Source organism: Bombus flavifrons, chromosome 8 (genome assembly GCF_040668555.2).
Source record: "Bombus flavifrons isolate JBK064 chromosome 8, iyBomFlav1_principal, whole genome shotgun sequence".
NCBI classification, from domain to species: domain Eukaryota; kingdom Metazoa; phylum Arthropoda; class Insecta; order Hymenoptera; family Apidae; genus Bombus; species Bombus flavifrons.
Window position 1 is genome coordinate 15,247,082 of NC_138449.1, and position 16,370 is coordinate 15,263,451.

At 38.1% G+C, this 16,370-nt stretch overlaps 1 pseudogene; it reads right to left on the reverse strand.

The window, feature by feature from the left end:
• LOC138182656 (titin-like) overlaps positions 1 to 16,370 on the reverse strand; it is a 37,055-nt pseudogene that overhangs the window by 18,880 nt on the left and 1,805 nt on the right.

Sequence of the window (16,370 nt, forward strand, 5' to 3'; positions counted from 1 at the left end):
CTGCATGATGTCGGTGAAAACGAAGACGAAAGAATTATTTAGAAAACATGATCATCGAGGAGTAAGAACGAGAATATCTGCAGACAAGAACACTCCGCGTAACACTGTCGTATTTTTAGCTCACGTCCGACTTTATTTTAATGCGTTTATTTTAGGCACGCCAAGTGGTCTACGTACATGTGATATAAAGAAAAAAGGAACCGACAATTTATCTATCGAAAGCGGATCAAAACTTACGATCGAGCAATTAATTAAAAAAAAAAAAAAAAAGAAAATAAAAGATAAGAAAATAAAATAGCGATACCGAATAGCGAAACAATTAAAATTTCCACGAGACGCTATTTTGAATACTTTTCTAATAGCAATATTGCGAACGAAAGACGTTATTTTACATATACACAAATACATAAGTGTCTATATGTACATAGAACTCGTAGAATTTCTTGGTGATATCCAGGGATAAATAAAAAAGGGGGGAGATGGGAATTAATGAGAATACTTTAATTACAGCATGAAAAAAATTACAGAGTAACTGTATTAACATTCCATAAACAAATGCTGCACCTATACAATTACATTCATTACCTTAAGCTAAAAGAAACATAAAAAGTGCTAGTTTCATATATAAATAAATACACCGTGAAGTTGTGAGAAGAATGAACGATGACAGTGCGATGAGCGTAAAATGACGGTGTAATGGCGGGCTGATAATCATAGTCATTTTTCATAAATTATAAAAAGCTCTATATATTTTTAGTGGTTCAAGTTGTTACGTCGACTAACACGCCTATGATATTTAACCCGCCATATTCGTTGCGTATGATGAGAAGCTCAGGTGAGAAATAAACGCAATGACATAAAGATAAATAAAAGTAGATGAAACGACAAGTGTACTAGAACCTTATCCTGTCATAATTTACCCATTAATAAATATCGTGCAAAATGATACGTGATACAACAAACATGAATTACTACGTTAAGAAGCAGAAAGGAAACAAAAAGAATGTTACATGCTTGACTATATCTATCACCCTATTACCATTATGTATTTACTAAAGTATAAGATACAGGCAGTATTATATGTATATGTATACCATTTCTTAATATATAATACATACTCTGTACACATCCTTATTATTCTTGTAGTAGATCTCTTGCATCGACAAGAGACTGAATAATTCCCTTTATTTTACTCCCAATCCCAAAATAGACTAGAACTTGACTAGAAATCGATTAGAAATTTGACCAAAGTTTACCTATCTTTAAATTTTAAATTAATCGATGGTGCTACATTTATATGTCCGTATAAATATAATAAATAAAAATAAGTCGTATGTATAAATATATATATATAATAAATATTTGCTAAATATTCCTTTTCAATCTTTAATTTTTCATTTCATATTTCTCGATTCTCTGCTTCAATAATCGTGTTGCATGAAATATGTTAAATTGAAAAGTCAATCATGACGTTACGTCTATTCGTATAAATGTAAATAAGTATTATGTAATATGTAATGAATATTCGTTAAATAATTCTATTCAACTCTAGTTTCGTTTCTTTTTTCGTTTGAAGTTTCTTTCATACTCCTAGAACTCTCTGTTTCTGTATCATCGTGTATTTCACGAGACTGTTGCGCGAAGACCAGCGAAGTTTGCGAAAGCCCCCGTGCATTGGAAAACGTTGGATACCTGCTGCCTTTGCTGTAGTCGCGACATCACTTCCAATAGCGCATTCTTCAGGACCTTTGCCAGCGTGCTGATTTCTGGCAACGATTCAAGCTCCGACACCCGTTGCGCGTGACTGCTCAGCTCGTCCTGTAAAGCCTGTCCCGGCACAGAGACACACAGACAGACGTTTTATATGCGTGATTCCGCATATCGTGGTTTCGTTTAAAAATAAATCGTACACGCCGCCATTCTAAAACGGGGGATTACGAGATCGTCGACCAGGTCCGTGTGTTGTAAAAATCGCGATCAACTATCGTGTCTGATATTTGCCAATTTTTCTTAGCAATAGGAATAAGAAAGCAGAATCGTGATATGAAAATTCTGAGTTTATGAGATGCAAGCGATTTCGATTTGCATGATTTTTGGAAAAGAACAGAGGATCGAGAAATATTAGAACAATATTTGCGTTCAGCGAGAATCAATAGAATTTTTGTAAACGCTCGCAAACACGTGTCGAATATTCTTCGATTCTCTGTGTACAATTCGAAGTGTCATCGTACCATCACCCACGAAGGCTGAAAATAAATTCTATTTCGTATAAACGCACCTTGTTCGTGGTAGTCGGTTGTTGCTGCTTTATACCGGCCACGATATTCTTCAGCCAGCTATCCGTTTCATCCAAGAATTTCTTGTATTCGTGGATATCGTGGCCGCGTTGTTCTTGTTGGCCACGCGCTCTTTCCAAAGTAGCGCGCCCTTGTTCCGCTTGCGATAAAAGGGTGGCGATGCGAGACTGAACTTCTTCTAGACTCGACAGAAGCTTTTGTGCTTCCAAATCGGCTGGAATTTTACGCAATTCTTCTTCTAAATGACCCACTTCCTGATCGTATCCTTGGAGCTCCGTTAGTAAATTCTGAAAATCATTTCGATAGTTCAAGTCACAAAATAAGTGAAATATCCGAATATACATCTGTGAAAATTTGAAATAAATATATAATAAAATAATTTTCTAAAAAGGAAAATATCGGAAAATATTATAAGATTGCTTTTTGTGCATAATCTCACCGTGATTGCAGACAGCATAGAGTCCATGCTATCTCGTGGCAAGTAAGTTCCCTTTAGGTTCGAAAGACTCAACTGTAAAACCATTAGGCGCTCCTGTATGATATCCTGTAACATAGGGATGTATTAATGAACGTGAAGATTGATTGTGGCGAAGAAAATATGCCGTGCACGTCCGATACCAGTCTGTTAATCGATGGATTAGAGGAACTCGTCGAATTTGTAGCAAATCGTAACACGGGGGCACAGACAGAAAACACATAAATGTATCAAAAAATGCTGCAATTTCTTTAATTTTAATGATTAAACAAATTTAGAAGATATAGCTATATTCATGCAGATTTGATAAAAGAATCAAGAAATTGTTATAACGCTATAGGGCGCTCTAATAATCGTGTTTATTATAGTATTGTGTAACATCGATGTTTTACATTGGACAAACTCTAAGAAGTACTCTCTTAGGACCATAAGAGGGAAAGCTCGCTAAAATAAAAAGGTTTAGAGAAATACACCATGTTACGTAATATTTTAAGAGGGATTTCTGTTGATCAAATACGTCGACGTGACGTGTCGTGTGACTACAAACTGCTTCCTTGAACAAGAATAAAGTTAATCGGTATTATAAAGAATTATTTTCTGTCAATGTTCTTTTCTTCCAAGTCGAATTTATCGCGAGATAAATTTTGAAAAGTTCTCGTGAACCGCAACGCAACCAGAAAATCAAGTAACGTTACTCTCGTGCATCAATAAAAATCAAAAAACTATAGCATGCAAATGAAGGAAGGAAACAAAGATCTATATGGTGACAGAGAGAAGCAACAGCAATGCAGCAGCATTAACAGTGGTAATTAACTATTAACAGCGGCTATCAAAGTGAAAACGTACAGAGTCAGCGAGTAGAAAGAAGTATAATACGTTCGATGTATACACACGTCGAGAGACAAGTGGAAAAAATGAAAATAGAGAGACAGAAAGAAAAAAAGACGTTAAAAAATTGGAAAAAAAGAAGAATAAAACCAACAACGAACGAAGACATAAGAAAACAGTAAAAAACACTTTACCAAGCACACACGCGCGCACACACTCATACGCGACCTCGCGTGTCCTACATATAATACATATAGCCACACGCGAGTTCGCATAACACAACAGTAACAAGAACAACAAGAAACATAATGAACTCGTTCAAGCTCGATTGGGTGTTGATCGAGCACAGCTTGTATTGTGATCGCACCTTGATCCCTCGTATCCTCTTTTCAGCCTCATCTTCAGTTACCCCCATCTCTCTCTCCGTCTCCACGATTGGAGTGCGCCGCTGCATCGATCCTTTTTCTCTACCTAAATGTTTCTTGGGATCTGGATCATGGTCAGGGATACCTGGTGTTGAGGATAACTCACGTGGATCGGAATAAGTGGACTCTGATAGTTGATCCGGGCTCACGGTCTTGTAATCGAGCTTTAGGGGTTGTTCGCCAGAAGCGGATACTTCGACAGTGGACAGTGACGACAATTTTACATCTTCAGAATTTTCTGACGTTGTAGGAACGTCACGCTCCAACGACAGTTCGTCGAATTTGGAAATAGACTGGTCGTCCTTGAGATGGACAGAGGATAACTCAGAAAGTAGATTATCGGAGGGATATATTAGGTCTGACATTGGATTCTCGATCTTTTCCTCAACCAGTTCGGTGGACTGGTCCGTTCTCTGCTCGTTCTCGCTCGACAAGTAAGTACTGTAATCGCTCCAGCTACCTATACCACCTGGGAGATCGGCGATCAGACGTTCGGTATGCGGTCCACCCATGAAATAAGAATTCAAGGGGCCACCATTACCGCCGCGTTCGTTCAAATTACCACCGCCCTGATCCCCGTCGAAATCATCTTTATCGTTAGAATCGCGTTTCATATCGTCGGAAAGACTTTCCATCGGATAGTTAGCCAAATTTTCGAACAGGTAGCGTTCAGCCTCGTGATAGGGGTGTTTGTCCGGCCAAAAACCGCTATCAAGAGAAAGGAATTTGGATCTACTGAGTTCTGACAGGGTTTTTAAGATTAGGGGAGTTTGTACGGGTTTTTTCTTCTCTGGACTTAGAACTAGAATTTCGTCGGCTATGTAAAACTGTACTTTTGGTTTCACCGGCTCGACCACGATATCTACCGTTTCTATTTCTGGTTCACTGGATATACATTTCTCGAATTCTTCTTCGGTTTCTAGTTGAGACTGAATCGATTCTATGGTTATGGGAGACTCAATTTTATGTAATAATTTTTCTGTTGATATATCTCGTTGTGGAAGTTGATCGGTTTCTTGGATTATACTTTCGAGTTCTTTTACAATTTCTGATTGTGCCCTTTCGATTTCTTCTGTCTTCTTTTCTGTTACTTCCTTCTCAGTTTTGTCATCTTCTTCTGTTAGTTTACCATTCACTATTATTTCAGCAGGTCTAATGGTTTCTTCCGGTTTTGCCTCGGGTGGAACGACTTTATCTGTTTTAACTTCGGAAACTTTGTCTGGCATTTCCTCTTTGGAAATTACTGGTTCCTCTTCAGATATCTTTTTCTCGACATTTTTAGTCGTCTCTTCCTGTCTCTTATCTTTAATTTTCTTCGTTTTAGATTTTTCTTCTTTCGTAGCTTTCTTTTCTAGTGGCTGAGCTTCTGGAATTTCTGCGGTTTTCTGTAGACGATCGACTTCTTCTTGGCCTTTGGCAGATATTTCTGTCTTTTCTTGTATAATTGTTTCTTTCAAAACAACTTGTTCCTGCAAGACATCCTTCGCTTCTTCCTCATCTTTCTTAACCTCCTCGATCCTTGGTTCGTCAATCTCCAACTGATTCAATTGTGCACCTGATTCTATTTTCTCTTCAGGTATCATCGCGTCTTTCTCTTGATCGACTGTTTCTTTTGGAGTTTCTGGAGTTGATGGAATAGTAGAACCTGTGCTTAATATTTCAATTTCTTTCTCATCCTTTGGCGATTGAACTTCTTCATCCGTAGACTTCGTTGCTGCTTCTTGTTCTTCGCGTCTACCTTTCTTCGCCTGTTTGTTCTTACGTTTCGATTTTTCTTTCGAAGGTGATGTTGGTTCTTCTTTCTGTTTTATATCTTTTTCAGCTTCATCCGTCACTGGTTCGGGCGTTTTTGTTTTATCCGGTTTAAATGTTTCAGCTTTATCTGTCTCTGGTTTGGGCACTTCAGATTTATCTATCTCTGGTTTGGGCGTTTCAGATTTATCTGTAACTAGTTTAGGTGTCTCCATTTTGTCTTCAGCAAAGTTTTCTATTTCTCCTGAAACTTTTTCCTTTTCTTCAGTTGGTTTCAAAAGTTCTGCTTCTTTTCTACTTGGTTTTGTCTTTTCCTTGATTATCGGTTTAAGCATAGTTTCTGGAACAAGCTTTATTTTATCAGGAATCACCTCAGGGATGATTGCGCTCAATTTCTTAATTTCTTGTAGTTTTTCATTAAGTTCTTTTTCTTGATTGGTTTCATCAGGTGAAATAGTTACTTCTTCTGACTTTATTTCGTCTGGCTTTACTTCGTCTGGCTTTACTTCTTCCAGTGTTACTGTTTCTTCTTTCTTTTCTAGAACAAACGTCTCAGATGTTTCCTTTTCTAATTTTTCTTCGCTGGTTGCTCGTCTAGTTGGTTTTTCTTTCTTCTTTTGCTTTCGTTTCTCCTTTTTCGAAAGTTTCAACTTTTTGTCTGCATAAGCTTCATCTTTTACCTCTGCTGTTTCTGTTTTAGTGTCTACAATCATTTCTGCAACAGGTGTTTGCGGAGACTTAATTGGTTCTCCTTTATGTTTCTCCTCAGTTCCTTCCTTTGTAGATACTTCTTTTTTCTCTTCAGTAACATCTGGTTTAGAATCAATTTCTTTCTTTTGACTTGCTTCACTTTCTTTTACTTCTTCCTTTACTTTTTCTACCGACATTTCTTTGATCTCAAGTTCAGATACTTTCTTCTCATCAACCGATGTTTCGATGATTCGTTCTGGTGCTGTTTCTACTTTCTTTTCTTCAGATTTTCCTTTATGCTTCTCTGTGTCGGTTGATTTTTCAGGTTTTGTAATTTTTACTTCTTCTTCAACTTGTTTAATTTCTTGAACCTCTGTCTCTTTTGCTGGTATTTCTTCTTTAATTTTAGATTCAGGTACCTTCTTTTCTTCAATCGATGTTTCGCTAATTCCTGATACTGTCTCTACTTTCTTTTCTTTAGATTTTCCTTTACGTTTTCTTGGAGACGTTGATTTTTCAGATTTAATTTCTTCGACGATCTCAGGTTTACTTTCAGCTTCAGATTTTGCAACTGCTGATACTTCTTGAATTTCTTTAACTTCTTTAGTTTCTGGTTCTTTCACAACTTCATCTTCAGATTTCAGTTGTATTTCTGTTACCTGAACAACACCCGGCTGTTTGATTTGTTCTTCATGTTCTAGCTCTTCTTTGGGCTGTTCCTTATCAGATTTTCCTCTCTTTGATTTCTTACTCTTCTTTGAAGCAGCAATAGATTGTTCCTTTGTTTCTGCTTTTCTCCATTTATCTGCTGATTTCGAATTCTGTTTATCCATTTCTATTATTTTATCTACTTCTGGAGTTTCAGGCTTCACAACCTCTACTTCTTTCACTTCCTCATCAAGCTTTTCCTCAACTTTCTCTCCTGCCTTTTCTTTGCTTTCTTGGCTCAAATTAACTTCTTTCGTCTTCGATTTGCCCTCATGTTGCTTAGTATCTTTCTTTTCTGGCTGTTTCTGTATCTTCTCCTCGACTAATGGCTCTACTATTTCTTTCTCCATCTTCTTCACATCCTTTTCCTCGATCTTACTCGTCTTTTCTTTATCTTTTTCTTTCTGAAGGGTTTCTCTATCCTTTTCCTGTTCATCTTTTGTCACCAGATTGCGATCTCCACTGCTCGATTTTGCTTCACCTCTCTTTTTCTTCGATTTTCCCTCCTTTCCTTTGTTTCCATCCTTTTTCTTCTGTTCCTCCACCTTTTGCGCGCCCATCTGCTTCTGTTCTTCTGCTAAAATTTCTTCAGGAACTATAGGCTTATCACTCGACTGTTTCGAGCTTGCTTCGTCTCGTCTGATGCTTCTGGATCGCGATCTCGATCGTCTAGATCGCAGTTCTTTTCGATTTACGAATTCCATAAAACCTTGTTCGTCGATTTTAACCACTTCTTCGATTGATATCGGTTCTGGAGCTTCTTCCACGTGGATTTGTATTTGGGGATTTGAATTTTGTTCGACAGTTTGTTGTTTTTTCATCATAATCTTTTCGCTAGTGGGTGATGAGAGTGGTTCCAGCGGTTCCACGTGTTTACTAACAATAGTAGCCCACGAATCCTTCATTTTCTGTGGCGTTTCGACTACTATCGCGCTTGGAATTGGCGACATGGAACTAGTTTCTTCCACCATTGCTTCTTTTTCAATTTCTTCCACCCACGAAGTTGACTCCACTTTGAAAACGTCTTGTTCAGTAATTAATTCGTTGAACTTCTTATCTGTTGCTATTTCCTCAGGTTTGGATGTTTCTTTTTCAGCCTCTGGAGTTTCTGTGATTATCAATGATTTTTCAGATGTAATTGTTTCGTCTTCGACTAATTTATCCAAGCTTTGATCAGGCATAAGAGGAATCTGTTTGAGTAACACAACGTCTTCTTGATTCGATTGTGGAGACGTTCCCTTGCTAGAAGCTGCTACTTGAGCGTACGATTTGTTAGAATCTTTCATATTTAATTCTAACTCTTCAACTTTCTCAGGAACGACAGACTTCATACTTTCCTTCTCAGTTTCAGTATCGACAGAAGACACTTTCGCTTCGGTAACAATCTTTTCTTGTTTCGTATCTTTCTTCTTTTGATGTTTCTTATGTTGCGTTTGTGGACTTTGTGGTTCTTCAGGCACAGTTTCTACTATCTGTGCTACCTTGCCTAATTCTGCTGTTCCACTTATCGATTCTTGAGGAGTTACTGTCATAGATTGTACATTTTCTGCAGGAAGATCGCTAGTTCCTTTCATACCAACGACAGATGCCCATGATTTGGCGCATACCGGTTGAATTTCTTCTTTAGATATTTCTTTTATTTCTGATTGAGATTCTTCTTTTTTAGTTTCTTCCAAAGAAGCTTCAGTCGGTGTTTCTTGAGGGACCACTGCTGGGATTTCATTTGCTTTTTTCGATTTTCCATCACGTTTTTTCTTCGAATCTGGTGAAGAAATTTCCTGTTCTTCTTGTTTCTTTGCATCTTTTTCTGGGGTAGACGTAGATTTAATATCAGACTTTTCCTTAGGCTGTTTCTGCTTTCCTGACTTTGTCTTTCCTTCTTCTTTCCTAGGCTTATCCGAGGCTTTAGTTTTGCTTTCTATCACTGGAGATTCAGGTGCATTCGAATCTTTTATCTCTGGTACTTTGCCATTCATTGATTTCTCGGTTGCTATTGATTCAGTCACGACGCTAATAGATTCTTGCGACAATTCTTTTTCTTCTGTGCTTAACTTTTCTTCTCTCGTTATCTCTTTAACATCTTTCTTTTTAGGTTCTTTAGAAACTTTCTTCTTTCCAGAAACAGGCTTTTCAACCTTCTCACTTTCCTTCTCAATTTTCTCTTCAAGTAGGATCTGAGGTTCTGGAACAATTTCTTTCTTTTCATCCTGTTTTTCATGTTCCTTCTTACCTTTTTCTAATTTCGTTTCTTCTTTCACTTTCTCCACTTCAGAAGATTCGATTGCAGGTTTTACTGCTTCTTCAATTTTTGGTTCTAATGTGATTAATGGTTCTTCTTCTGTAATATTCTTTTCTACCTTTTCTTCTTCTTTTCTATCGATAATTTGAACTGCCGAAGGTTCTTCTATTTTTGTGACAAGTTGTTCCGTTGTCTGTGCCAACTCTGTCCCTTGTACAATCGCAATATCTTTCTTCTCAACTTCTTCAGACTGTTTGAATGCCAATGAAGCTTCCTTAGTTTCTTCATGGATAATCATAGTAAGTTGTTCCACAGCCTTGGTTAATTCTGTAATATCGTTCTTTTCAACTATTTCAGGTTCTTTTACCGGTGATGTTATTTCCTTCTTTTCTTCTTTCTTAGACTTTGACTTCTCATCTTTCGGCTGCTTCTCTTTCTTCGATTTCTCTTTCGGCTTCTTATCAAATACTTGTTGCTCCTTCTTCCGTATCTCAGGTTCTTTTCCTTCCTCTTTATCTTCTACTTTTCCCTCGGCTGTACTCTGCTCCTTCTCTTTTTTCATCATATCAAGCTCTTTATTCACATCCTCGATAAGAGCTGCCGTTTGATCCAAAATCATGTCCGTAGATTTAATCTCTGTGGTTATTTCTGCGATAGTTTTCTCTTTGTCAATGTCTTTTTCTGAAATGTTTCGAGCATCTAATATCTCGGAATGTTTTTTATCTTCTTGAATCTGTATTGTTTCCTTCACACCTTCAACGCTTGTAAGATTATATTCCTCAAAAGGAGTTGCCATAACTTCTTTCTCTTTAGTCTGTTTAGATTTCACCCACTCGGATTCTATTTTGTAAAATGTGCTAATAGGATATTTCAGAGTTTCTTTGATAAGTGAAAGCTTTCTGCTTTCAGCTTCAGATTGCTCCGTGTCTTCTGACTTCTCTTCTTCTTCTTTAGGCTCCTTCATAATCGATTCTTGAGCAATTCTTTCGATACTCTCCAATCTCGGAGTTGCAGAAGCAGGCACATTTTCTTCTATTACCTCTAATACTTTGAAACACCGATGGAAATTGATCTCTGCCTCGATGTAAGGACGATAATTGAACCAATAAGGTTTGACCAAGTCTGTAAAATAACATGGATAAATTTCTTTTGTGATAGGTTTAGACTCTTTAACCTTAGTAGGAACTTCTACTTGTTTTATGGACTCTGCAACCTGCGTCTTAATCTGACTTGCTTCATCTTCAATTTTTTGCTTTTCAGGTTTAGAATCTACATCTTTGACAGGAACTTCTACTTGCTTTATAGACTCTGTAATCTGCGTCTTAATCTGGCTTGGTTTGTCTTCAACATTTTTCTTTTCAGGTTTAGAATCTTCACCTTTGACAGGAACTTCTACTTGCTTTATAGACTCTGTAATCTGCGTCTTAATCTGGCTTGGTTTGTCTTCAACATTTTTCTTTTCAGGTTTAGAATCTTCACCTTTGACAGGAACTTCTACTTGCTTTATAGACTCTGTAATCTGCGTCTTAATCTGGCTTGGTTTGTCTTCAACATTTTTCTTTTCAGGTTTAGAATCTTCACCTTTGACAGAAACTTCTACTTGCTTTATAGACTCTGTAATCTGCGTCTTAATCTGGCTTGGTTTGTCTTCAACATTTTTCTTTTCAGGTTTAGAATCTTCACCTTTGACAGAAACTTCTACTTGCTTTATAGACTCTGTAATCTGCGTCTTAATCTGGCTTGGTTTGTCTTCAACCTTTTTCTTTTCAGGTTTAGAATCTTCACCTTTGACAGAAACTTCTACTTGTTTTTTTGGCTCTGCAACTTGTGCTTTAATCTGGCTTGGTTTATCTTCAACCTTTTGTTTTTCAGGTTTGGAATCTTCACCTTTGACAGTAACTTCTACTTGTTTTTTAGACTTTGCAACTTTCGTTTTAATCTGAGTTGTTTCATCTTGAACCTTTTGCTTTTCAGGTTTAGAATCTTCAGCCTTAACAGAAACTTCTACTTGTTTTTTAGAGTCTGCAACTTGTGCTTTAATCTGGCATGGTTTATCTTGAACTTTTTGCTTTTCAGGTTTAGAATCTTCACCCTTAACAGAAACTTCTGCTTGCTTTTTAGACTCTACAATCTGTGTTTCAATGTTGCTTGGTTTATCTTCGACCTTTTTCTTTTCAGTTTTCTTTTCATCTTTGGCAGAAACTTCTGCCTGTTTTTTGGACTCTGCAACCTGTGTTTCAATGTGGCTTGGTTTATCTTCAACCTTTTTCTTTTTAGTTTTAGAATCTTCATCTTTGGCAGAAACTTCTACCTGTTTTTTGGACTCTGCAACCTGTGTTTCAATCTGGCTTGGTTTATCTTCAAACTTTTGCTTTTCAGGATTAGAATCTTCACCTTTAACAGTAACTTCTGCTTGCTTTTTAGAGTCTGCAACCTGTGTTTCAATGTTGCTTGGTTTATCTTCGACCTTTTTCTTTTCACCTTTGGCAGAAACTTCTACCTGTTTTTTGGACTCTGCAACCTGTGTTTCAATCTGGCTTGGTTTATCTTCAAACCTTTGCTTTTCAGGTTTAGAATCTTCACCTTTAACAGTAACTTCTGCTTGCTTTTTAGACTCTGCAACCTGTGCTTCAATGTTGCTTGGTTTATCTTCGACCTTTTTCTTTTCAGTTTTCTTTTCATCTTTGGCAGAAACTTCTACCTGTTTTTTGGACTCTGCAACCTGTGTTTCAATGTGACTTGGTTTATCTTCAACCTTTTTCTTTTCAGTTTTAGAATCTTCACCTTTGACAGAAACTTCTACCTGTTTTTTGGACTCTGCAACCTGTGTTTCAATGCGGCTTGGTTTATCTTCAACCTTTTGCTTCTCAGGTTTAGAGTCTTCACCTTTAACAGAAACTTCTACTTGTTTTTTAGACTTTGCAACTTTCGTTTTAATCTGACCTGATTTATCTTCAACCTTTTGCTTTTCAGGTTTAGAATCTTCATGCTTAATAGAGACTTCTCGTTTTTCAGAGTCTACGATCTTCTCTTCAAGTAGAACTGCTTTTTCTTTAACTTCTTTCGTTCTAGGTTTAGAATCATCAACTTCACGTTCCTCAACGTCTCCTACCTTCTTTTCAACCGTACTTATTTTATCTTCAATATTTTCCGTTTCAGACTTAGGAGCGTCAACAGGAACAGTTACAATTTCGGGAATATATTTTGTACCAGTTGTCATATGTCTTACATGAGTAGGAAGAATACTTACTTCACGAGTGTCTAATTCCAATTCTAACGACATGATGCCCGTTCCTTTTCCCTGTCCCTGTTCAATATCAGAAGACCCTTCCGGTCCCGTACCCATCCTTCCTTTCTCTTGCACAATTTCACCTTCACTCTCTACCACTAACTCACCTGAATCTTTCGATTCTACACTTGCAGCTTCTCCGACAATCTTAACTTCCTCCTTAACCCTCATCCTATCCTTCTTACCCTCAACTTCGTGCTTAGATTTATCCTGCATAACTTTCGCGTCCTGTTCTTTCTCGAAATTATCCAACTCCCTCTCGTCTCTCGCGCTTCCTACAGATTTCGGAGTTGCAGAACGACCTCTCCTCCTATCCTGAACGCTACCGAACAGAATCGGCTGATCGTCTTTAACAAGATCGTCAAGATATACCGTGTAATCGGAAATTGATTTGTCAACGTCTGCTAACGTATCTAACGCTTTCCAGGGGATACCAACAGCTGAATCATCCGATACCCTAGCATATTCGGTGGTTGTTAGGCTACTCTCTACTGTTTCAGGACGCAGGGTGATTAATTCAGTGGGTTTGGAGCCTACGACCTTGGATGAGGGAATACTTTCTAAGTTCTTTACGATTTTTTCGATCGATGACTTCGCTTCGACAGGTTCAGGCACGCTGCTGGTCACCGTGGTAACCGTTTTCTCGACCAACGACGATTTCTCTAATGAAGATGATTCTGTGGTTGGTGAAACAGTGGCTGAAACGTTTGCAGTTTTCTCGTTCTTTGAAAGAAGAGAATCTTCTTCTGTACTTGGATTTTTAATCAGTTCTTGCGAGCGAGATTCTGAATCGTCAGATTTTCTTGGTGAAATTTTCTCGATTGGTTTTTTAACGTGACCTTGCTTTTTATTCTGAGACTCTATCAGTGGAGTTACGAGTTTTAATGATGGTGTTTCCATTGATTTTTCAGATTCTTCGATTGGTTTCGTGTCTGTGCCAGGTTTTTCAGTGACTATCGTTTGTTCTAGTTGTGGAGGTTCGACCACGATTTTGTCTTTACTCTCCTGTTTCTTCTTCTTTCTCTTGTCAGATTTCGGTGTGCTTGGTTGACTGGATTTGGGTTCTTCTTTCGGCTCAACCGCGGAAATGGGTGTAGTATTTTCGGTGACAGCTTTTTCCTTTGATTTCCCTTTCTTGGACTTTGATGGTGTTCCTGGAACTTCTTGGATTTCCGGTCTATCGGTTTTCGGTACTTCAGGCAGAAGAATTCCTTCTTTCTTTTTCACGTCACTAGTTTCAACTTTCTCAGGTTCTTCTGGTTTCTTTACAGTTTCTTCCGCCTTTTTGTCTACAAATATTTCGACGCATTCTGTAGATTTTTCTCCAGTAATACTCTTCTCGATATTAGGTTGTGCTTCAATCTTCTCTGTTACGCTAACAATATTTTCTTCCTTCTGATTTTCCGTTTGGATCGCAGTAATTTTTTCTTCAACTCCGGTAATTCTCGTTTCTTCTATAGATATCAGTTCGCCATCGTTATCGATTTTACCATTCTTTTCTTCTAATTTAGCCGCTTCTACTACTTCTTTTCCTTTAGGTTTCTCCTTTTCTTCCACAGGCAACGCAGACTTTGAATCTTCTTCTTTCTTTGCTTTTGTCGGTGACTTAGACTTCTTTCGTCTTTTCTTATCAGATTGTCCTTTACTTGGCGTGACAGGTTCAGTTTTTAATTCCTTTTTCGATTGTTCCGTGACAATTTCTTCCTCTTTAATTGATTTTTCGTCGATAACTTGCTTATCGATGATCTTCTTTTCTTCTTTTTCAGCCATCTTTATCGCTTCAGGCGCAGGCTTCTGACTAACATCGGGTTCTTTCTTCGATTTCTTTCCCTTCGATTTCGTCTGTTTTTCTAATTCAACTACCTTTTTCGGTTCCTCCTTTTGTACAGAATCTGGCTTCGATTCTTTCTTCAAATCCTTAGTCTCAACCGTTTGTTCTTCACCAGATTTATTCTGTTTTTTCTCTCGTTTATTCGTTGATTTTTCGTCTACATTTTCCTGCACCACTGTTTCTGGTTTCGACTCATCACCTTTGCTAATCTCCATCGTAGATTCCATTACGCGAACCAACGCGCTAATTACCGTTTTCTGTTCTTCTTTAATATCTGTTTTCAGTTCTACTTCCGATACCGTATCCTCCTTCTTCTGTTCTTTTGTATCATCCTCCTTCCCTTTCTCTTTCTCAGCCACTTTCTTATCTTTATCGTCTTTTGGAGTTTTTACGTTAACTTCTGCTTCAACTTCTTCCTTTTCATCCAATTTCACATCTTTCGTTACTTCTGATTTCTCTTCAGATTTCTTTTGTTTCGACTGTTCTACTTTCTTGTCTTCTTTCTGTTGGCTCTGTTTTTTCGGTGTCTGGACTTTAGAAGTCTCCTGTTCGTTGCCTTGTTTCTGTTTCTTATTCTTTTTCGACTTCTCCTGTTCTTTCATTGGCTCTTTCTCTTTAGGCTCGCTTTGCACTTTGTTCCTAGGTTCAACTTTAGTTTCAGGCGTTTTGTCTGATTTTACAGGCTTCGTAGCCTTTGTGTCTTCTTTCTTTATCTGCTCCAAATTTTGAACACTTTCAACTGAATCTGGTTTTACGTGTTTCTGTTTCGCAGTTTCTACTTTATCTTCATCAGTTGTCTTCTTAATTTGCTCCGACCCCGCGTCAACCTTCGTGGGTTTGGTATCTTTATTAGATTTGTCCTTCGCTGCACCAGCTTGCTCCTTACCCTTCTGCTTCTTTTTACACGGTTTCTCTTCCTTCGCGTCCACTTTCTTCGTTTCACTTGAATCGGTCTTCACTTCAGATCTCTTCTCAGGTTCGTTCTTTCGACTTTCAACCTTCGTTGCTTTCTCTTCAGAAGCTTTAACGTCATCCTTCGCGATCCTTTTCCCAGAATCTTTCTCCTCTTTGTTCTCTTTCGCATCGTCCTTCGATTTAACCTGTTCTTTCGCGTTAGACTGACTTACTCCAGTCTCCGATTCATCTTTAATCGTCTCCATCTTCGATTTACCCTGTTTCTTCTTTTCATTAGATTTCACGTTCTTCTTTTCACTTTCTTCTTTGGATTTTTCCACCGTAGCTTGAACCGTATCTTTCTTAGCCTGTTCCCTCGACTTATCCCTCTTTTTATGCTTATCCATATCCTCGATCTCCTTCAGGGCCTTCTCTATCTCGTCGTCCACCTTCTCCGGTTTCTTCTTCTTCGCCTTTCGTTTCTTCTCCTGAGACCTGCTCCTCTGTTGAACATCAACCTCCTTCTCCTCCTGAACATCCTTTTCATCCTGCTTGTGATCTTCCATCTTTTTCGTTTCTTCAGCATCTATTTTCTTTTCTGGTTTAACATCGTCCACTTGTTCCTTTCTAATCTCAACCTTGACACTCTTCGGAGTTACCTTCGGAGAAGCCATCAAATCTTCCACAGTAATTTCATCTTTGAATTCGAATACCTGTTTCTGTTGTTCCGTATTGGTCCTGATTTTCTCTTTCTGAGGTTTCTGAAATACTTCTGAAGCCTTCGGTTGCTCTGGTCCTCTGCGAGCTCTCTTCTCAGGAATCTTCGTCTTTGGCGACTCCTGGTGAGTCTTTCTCGTCTCCCTTCTCCTCGATATATCCCACGTATTTGCTGACTTGCCTACGGTCGATTCTCGAGTCTGTCTAACTTCCTGAGGAGGACTC